Raw genomic sequence first — 8,334 nt, 5'->3', positions numbered from 1 at the left:
TCCTCTGTATTACAACCCTCTGTATCCTGATTCATGACTATTTGTCAATATCAAATTCCAGATCCAGTTACTCAATCACGTATTAGTACTCAGTTTTATTATCCTCTACATATTCTCATCCTATAAATTCAGGACTACGATATACGTGTTATCTGTATGTTTTGTTTCTTCGGTGGGTTGGTGGCCTTCATTCATCATGCTCCTGGTCATGCCACAATGTCATGCACAACGGGATCCAAATGAAACTTGCGTCAATTCATATATGCATAGTTTGTAAAGATTTCGCTTCGTATGATTTCGAATAACTATTAAAAATCTGTATATTATTGTTCCTGTTGCACGTGATCTTTGTTTTACACTGATCTTTGTTTTACAAGTGATCTTTGTTTTACACGTGATCTTTGTTTTACAAGTGATCTTTGTTTTACTAGTGATCTTTTTTTTACACGTGATCTTTGTTTTACACATGATCTTTGTTTTACAAGTGATCTTTGTTTTACTAGTGATCTTTGTTTTACACGTGATCTTTGTTTTACACATGATCTTTGTTTTACACATGATCTTTGTTTTACAAGTGATCTTTGTTTTACACGTGATTTTTGTTTTACACATGATCTTTGTTTTACAAGTATTCCTTAACCAGTCACAACATCCTATACAAGTTTGTTACTCCTTAATTATACATCACTACAGCAACAAATCTTATCCTGCTGGTCGCCAACAAGGGAACATTACATTTATATACCACCTTATTCTGCTGCTTGTTGACTATGCAACATTACATTTATATACCACCTTATTCTGCTGTTTGTTGACTATGCAACATTACATTTCAATACTACCTTATTCTGCTGTTTGTTGACTATGCAACATTACATTTATATACCACCTTATTCTGCTGTTTGTTGACTATGCAACATTACATTGATATACCACCTTATTCTGCTGTTTGTTGACTATGCAACATTACATTTATATACCACCTTATTCTGCTGTTTGTTGACTATGCAACATTAAATTTATATACCACCTTATTCTGCTGTTTGTTGACTATGCAACATTACGTTTGTTTATTTTCTATCTTGCATGTCCAGAAGTATGCAACATAACATTTACATACTTCACTCTACAGCATTACATTTATGTATCTTATGTTCCATGTCATCAGTTATGCAACATAACTTTTACATATTCTAATATCTATGCTTTTGATTGTTCATTGTTAGATATACATACACATTGGATACATTAAGAATTTAAGGCTAGGTTTTATCTTTCACATTGTTTTGTTTTTAGAAAACTTTAATATCATAATATCAAATAACTGTAAAATAAACTGGAGAAAAGTAGTAACAAATAGTGATACATCTAAGAAAAATTGTTATTTAAACATTAAACAAGAAGAGGAAACAAGAAAGAAAATCAAAAAGGATATTATGTTTTAAAGTACGTATTTATCGCTTATGTTATGAGCGTGCAACAATATGTGACTTATATTGTTCTGCAGTAGATTATACACAATTATATATATTTTTATTTCAGTAGGCATGTTACGTATTTTACCTTACATATGATGTTTCTGCTTGTTTCTCACCATGCTGTTCCCTGGTGGCTTATTGAAAAACTCAGGACGTATAATGCTGAAAGTTTGGTTCTGATACGTGAGGAAAGCAGAACTCAGTCCGTAGATTTTGTGCTTAGCAACGAAGAAACTAACCATGCCACACCAATAAGATATTTTCATTATACAGATTTCTAATCACGTCACACTGTAATGAACACCTCTTCATCTATGATTTTACTTTACCAGATTATCGTCTACAGAAACACGTATTTCAAGTGAATGAACACCTCTTCATCTAACAAGATTTTACTTTACCAGATTATCGTCTACAGAATCACGTATTTCAAGTGAATGAACACCTCTTCATTTAACAAGGTTTTACTTTACCAGATTATCGTCTACAGAACCACGTATTTCAAGTGAATGAACACCTCTTCATTTAACAAGGTTTTACTTTACCAGATTATCGTCTACAGAACCACGTATTTCAAGTGAATGAACACCTCTTCATTTAACAAGGTTTTACTTTACCAGATTATCGTCTACAGAACCACGTATTTAAAGTGGATGAACACCTCTTCATTTAACAAGGTTTTACTTTACCAGATTATCGTCTACAGAATCACGTATTTCAAGTGAATGAACACCTCTTCATCTAACAAGGTTTTACTTTACCAGATTATCGTCTACAGAACCACGTATTTCAAGTGAATGAACACCTCTTCATTTAACAAGGTTTTACTTTACCAGATTATCGTCTACAGAACCACGTATTTCAAGTGAATGAACACCTCTTCATTTAACAAGGTTTTACTTTATCAGATTATCGTCTACAGAAACACGTATTTCAAGTGAATGAACACCTCTCCATCTAACAAGATTTTACTTTACCAGATTATCGTCTACAGAACCACGTATTTCAAGTGAATGAACACCTCTTCATCTAACAAGATTTTACTTTACCAGATTATCGTCTACAGAAACACGTATTTCAAGTGAATGAACACCTCTTCATTTAACAAGGTTTTACTTCACCAGATTATCGTCTACAGAACCACGTATTTCAAGTGAATGAACACCTCTTCATTTAACAAGATTTTACTTTACCAGATTATCGTCTACAGAAACACGTATTTCAAGTGAATGAACACCTCTCCATCTAACAAGATTTTACTTTACCAGATTATCGTCTACAGAACCACGTATTTCAAGTGAATGAACACCTCTATCTAACAAGATTTTACTTTACCAGATTATCGTCTACAGAACCACGTATTTCAAGTGAATGAACACCTCTTCATCTAACAAGATTTTACTTTACCAGATTATCGTCTACAGAACCACGTATTTCAAGTGAATGAACACCTCTTCATTTAACAAGGTTTTACTTTACCAGATTATCGTCTACAGAACCACGTATTTCAAGTGAATGAACACCTCTCCATCTAACAAGATTTTACTTTACCAGATTATCGTCTACAGAACCACGTATTTCAAGTGAATGAACACCTCTATCTAACAAGATTTTACTTTACCAGATTATCGTCTACAGAACCACGTATTTCAAGTGAATGAACACCTCTTCATCTAACAAGGTTTTACTTTACCAGATTATCGTCTACAGAACCACGTATTTCAAGTGAATGAACACCTCTTCATTTAACAAGGTTTTACTTTACCAGATTATCGTCTACAGAACCACGTATTTCAAGTGAATGAACACCTCTTCATTTAACAAGGTTTTACTTTACCAGATTATCGTCTACAGAACCACGTATTTAAAGTGGATGAACACCTCTTCATTTAACAAGGTTTTACTTTACCAGATTATCGTCTACAGAATCACGTATTTCAAGTGAATGAACACCTCTTCATCTAACAAGGTTTTACTTTACCAGATTATCGTCTACAGAACCACGTATTTCAAGTGAATGAACACCTCTTCATTTAACAAGGTTTTACTTTACCAGATTATCGTCTACAGAACCACGTATTTCAAGTGAATGAACACCTCTTCATTTAACAAGGTTTTACTTTATCAGATTATCGTCTACAGAAACACGTATTTCAAGTGAATGAACACCTCTCCATCTAACAAGATTTTACTTTACCAGATTATCGTCTACAGAACCACGTATTTCAAGTGAATGAACACCTCTTCATCTAACAAGATTTTACTTTACCAGATTATCGTCTACAGAAACACGTATTTCAAGTGAATGAACACCTCTTCATTTAACAAGGTTTTACTTTACCAGATTATCGTCTACAGAACCACGTATTTCAAGTGAATGAACACCTCTTCATTTAACAAGATTTTACTTTACCAGATTATCGTCTACAGAAACACGTATTTCAAGTGAATGAACACCTCTCCATCTAACAAGATTTTACTTTACCAGATTATCGTCTACAGAACCACGTATTTCAAGTGAATGAACACCTCTATCTAACAAGATTTTACTTTACCAGATTATCGTCTACAGAACCACGTATTTCAAGTGAATGAACACCTCTTCATTTAACAAGGTTTTACTTTACCAGATTATCGTCTACAGAAACACGTATTTCAAGTGAATGAACACCTCTTCATTTAACAAGATTTTACTTTACCAGATTATCGTCTACAGAACCACGTATTTCAAGTGAATGAACACCTCTTCATCTAACAAGATTTTACTTTACCAGATTATCGTCTACAGAAACACGTATTTCAAGTGAATGAACACCTCTCATCTAACAAGATTTTACTTTACCAGATTATCGTCTACAGAACCACGTATTTCAAGTGAATGAACACCTCTTCATTTAACAAGATTTTACTTTACCAGATTATCGTCTACAGAAACACGTATTTCAAGTGAATGAACACCTCTCCATCTAACAAGATTTTACTTTACCAGATTATCGTCTACAGAACCACGTATTTCAAGTGAATGAACACCTCTCCATCTAACAAGATTTTACTTTACCAGATTATCGTCTACAGAACCACGTATTTCAAGTGAATGAACACCTCTTCATCTAACAAGGTTTTACTTTACCAGATTATCGTCTACAGAACCACGTATTTCAAGTGAATGAACACCTCTTCATTTAACAAGGTTTTACTTTACCAGATTATCGTCTACAGAACCACGTATTTCAAGTGAATGAACACCTCTTCATTTAACAAGATTTTACTTTACCAGATTATCGTCTACAGATTCACATCTTAATCTAACAAAGTTTGACTTTACCGCGTTATCATCTACGGTTCGTGTGTTTCAAGTGTTTGCTCTTGAATCACCCCATCTATAGGTTAGTTGTTCCTTGATATTACAAAGACAAATCTTCATTCTCCTATCTTCTAAATATGCAACAATACGCATGCACGTTGCTCTTATAGGCACCTGACTTCCCTCAGTTATTTCTCACCATTATTAAAGTAAAACTATTTGTCTCACGCATACTAGCTTATCATCTCGCTGCATACTATTTGTTCTATGAACTTATAATCTTGTGAAAACAATACTGTTCACGTTACCTGTAAGGTGGTTGCTTGAGACCAACGTAACAAGACAATGAGAAAGAGCAAGGATCTCACAGACTTTCAAAGACCCGTGATGTTAAGCCCACTTAGCAGAAGCATTGATATAGAGATATTTAGTTGGATGGCTGTTTGGGGTCTATCGCAAACAACAACTGAAAGTCAATAATATACATACTTCTATGAAACTTGTGGCCGTCAGTCGGGAAACATATTGGGGAAAAAATAGAACAACTACGTAGTGTTTAAGAAATGTCAGAGTGTTTCTCAAACAAGTGATGTTTTTAACAGTGGTCAAGACTAGCTTCAAACATAGCATGTGACAGATGTTCAAATTGTCATATTACATTCAACAAACAGTCTAAACACTTCTTATATCATATACACAAGGGAGGTATACCATGCAGGAGTCAAAGTGTAAACAACGTATTTCTAGAAGAGTACAATGTTTTCACTCCTCTGTGTTCTGATAGAAGAGTAAAAGTAGGGAAAAACATATGTGGAGACTCTACCTGAATTATTTTGATAATACAGTCTGTTAAAGGTGAAGTGGGAAGTGTTGTATGGTTAGGCTTAGAAAAATGAATAACATCCACAGTATACGTGAACGCTTTTGCCATTTAACTCTACCTACCCAGTCATCCACTTCCACCTGGATAAACAAGAAAATTGTTCCAAATATGTAACAGTATCTTCAGTCATTCTGCTTCACCAGTAAAATGATCGGATCTCAATTACATTCAGCGTCTTTTGGATTAGTGTTAATGTTGTATTCGTTCCCATGATGTCATGCTGAAATCTCTGAATTACTTATGAGCCATATACCTCTATTGTTCTTACTGAAGAAGACACCTTCTGTCAACTCTTGCAGATAAAGCTCTTATCATGGTGAAAGGCGATCCAACCAAAATTACCAACTGGATATATGTACTGAGCAATGTCAGTTCTCCTGTTTATCATCAATAAAGCCAGAAGGATTTTTCTTTACAATTTCTTAATTTTTTTTATAATTTTTACAAATATATAATAATGAAAATAATATTATACAAAGAAGTCTTCTCTTAATTATTTCTGTTGGCTGGTATTTTAGAAACAGAATACCTTGACCTTACAATGCATTCTCGACCCTCCATAGTTCCTGGTTCTTCAAACGTGTTTAGCCCATTTACACCGCCTAACTTTCTTAAAAGCAAGTTCAAGGATAGTACTGTTTGTCTTAATATGTTTCGTTTACTTGTTTTATGCAACAATAATGATGACATTACAACACTAAGTTTAACCTGACAGTTAGAAGTGTCGCAAAATATGTTAACTGTGAAAGATAGAAAACTGGTGTTTCAAAATATGACAAACAAGAAAGAATTTTAAATCCGAATTGATAACACCATGTAACACAATTTTTACTTTTTCCTGTTCCTGGGCAAAAAGTGTTATTTCCCAATTAATTATGCCTAAAGTAAATGGAAAAGACCTATTTTTCTCTTCAGACTTTGCTTTTGTGACCTGGGAGCGTATAACGAAAACATGATAGGACTCTATATTTGGGGGTTGATACGTGAAAGTGATTTACATTACAGTCGCAAATCTCGAGAAACTACTCACTTCTAAACATTTCTGTATAACTTTAGTATAAGTACATGTAAATCTTGATTCATATGTTGTTTTATTCAGACCTTATGTAAATAAAAATGTGCAAATGTGCCCGTTTTTACATAGAAAACAAGTTAATTTCTAAATTTCATTATCCAGGTCACAAAAGTAAAGTTTGAAAGGAATAATGGCCATTTTCTGTACTTTTACAACACAAGCAATTGAAAAATAACACATACTATCCAGGAACAAAATTTGTGTTACAGAGTGTTATGAATGTGAAAGGTAAAAAATAGGTGCCTTAAAATACAACAAAAGAGAAAGATGAAGTCCCAAAATACGATAAGTGTGAAATAAAGAAAATAAGTGCTTCAAAATATGATAAACGAGAAAAAAACGACTTAGTAAAATGCGATAAGTGTGAAAGATATAAACTAGTTATTGCACAATATGACAGACGAGAAAGTTAGGAAATGAAGTCCCAATAGATATTAAGCGTGAAAGGAAGAAACCAGAGGTTCAGAAAGATGACAAACACAAAGGCAGAGACCCGATATGATCAGGTGGATAAGACACTCGACTCGTAATCTGGGAGTCGCGGGTTCGAATCCACATCACACCAGAAATGTTCGCCTTTTCAGCCGTGTGGGCGTTATAATGTGACAGTCAGTCCCACTATTCGTGGGTAAAAGAGTAGTCCAAGAACGTTGGCGGTGGGTGATGATAACTAGCTGCCTTTCCTCTAGTCTTGCATTGCGAAATTAGGGATGGCTAAGGCAGATGGCCCTCGACTAGCTTTGCGCGAAATTCAAACCAAGCCAAACCACAAAGGTAGATAAGAGAGCTACAAAAGATAAAAATATTAATAGGTAGAAAAATAAATTATCAGAAAAGACAAAATTATTGAAAAATTGTCTACTTTATTTATCATCTTTTAGGGACAGAATCTCTAAGATATGGTACCTAATTACTATTTATTTCTAAGAAACAAATTAAAACAGTTATAGGTTTAATATCACAAATGAGATTTAAAATCAACCAATCAAAACATTTCTTGAATGCTCAAGCTTCTAATTTTTTTGTTTGAAATAAGTTCAAAGCTACACAATGGGTTATCTGTGCTCTGTCTACCACGGGTATCGAAACCTGAGTTGTGAGGTGGGGTCAACTTTTAACGTATTACTACATCTGGACAGTTTCTAAACTTATATTTTTCACATACTGTATTTCATGAAGCGATTCATGCCGTATGTGATATAAATTTTATACACTTAAAACAACGTACTATATAAAACAAATCTACATTTTAACACGTGTGATATGGTTGAAATATTATGAGAATATTTACTTTAAATTATAAAAATATATTAGTTTCTAACAAACTTTATCAGAACAGTTATTATTCGTGCATATATATATTAGTGGTAATATTTTTCGTGTTATTTGAGGAACTGTGAAGGATAGGAAATATGTGACTTTGTCTGTTATAAAATTATCTATCGCTGGTAGTCGTGTAATAACAAAATAACAGCTAGCGTGTCAAGTGACTAATCAGAACATATTTTACAGAAGCACAGTGGCTCATAAAATGGATGTTTTGTTTTTAAAAAAACAAACAACAATTATCTTATAGCGCCATCTGTTGACAGAA

This window comes from Tachypleus tridentatus, chromosome 9 (assembly GCF_004210375.1).
Source record: "Tachypleus tridentatus isolate NWPU-2018 chromosome 9, ASM421037v1, whole genome shotgun sequence".
Classification (NCBI taxonomy): Eukaryota; Metazoa; Arthropoda; class Merostomata; order Xiphosura; family Limulidae; genus Tachypleus; species Tachypleus tridentatus.
This window is presented reverse-complemented; position numbering follows the sequence as displayed.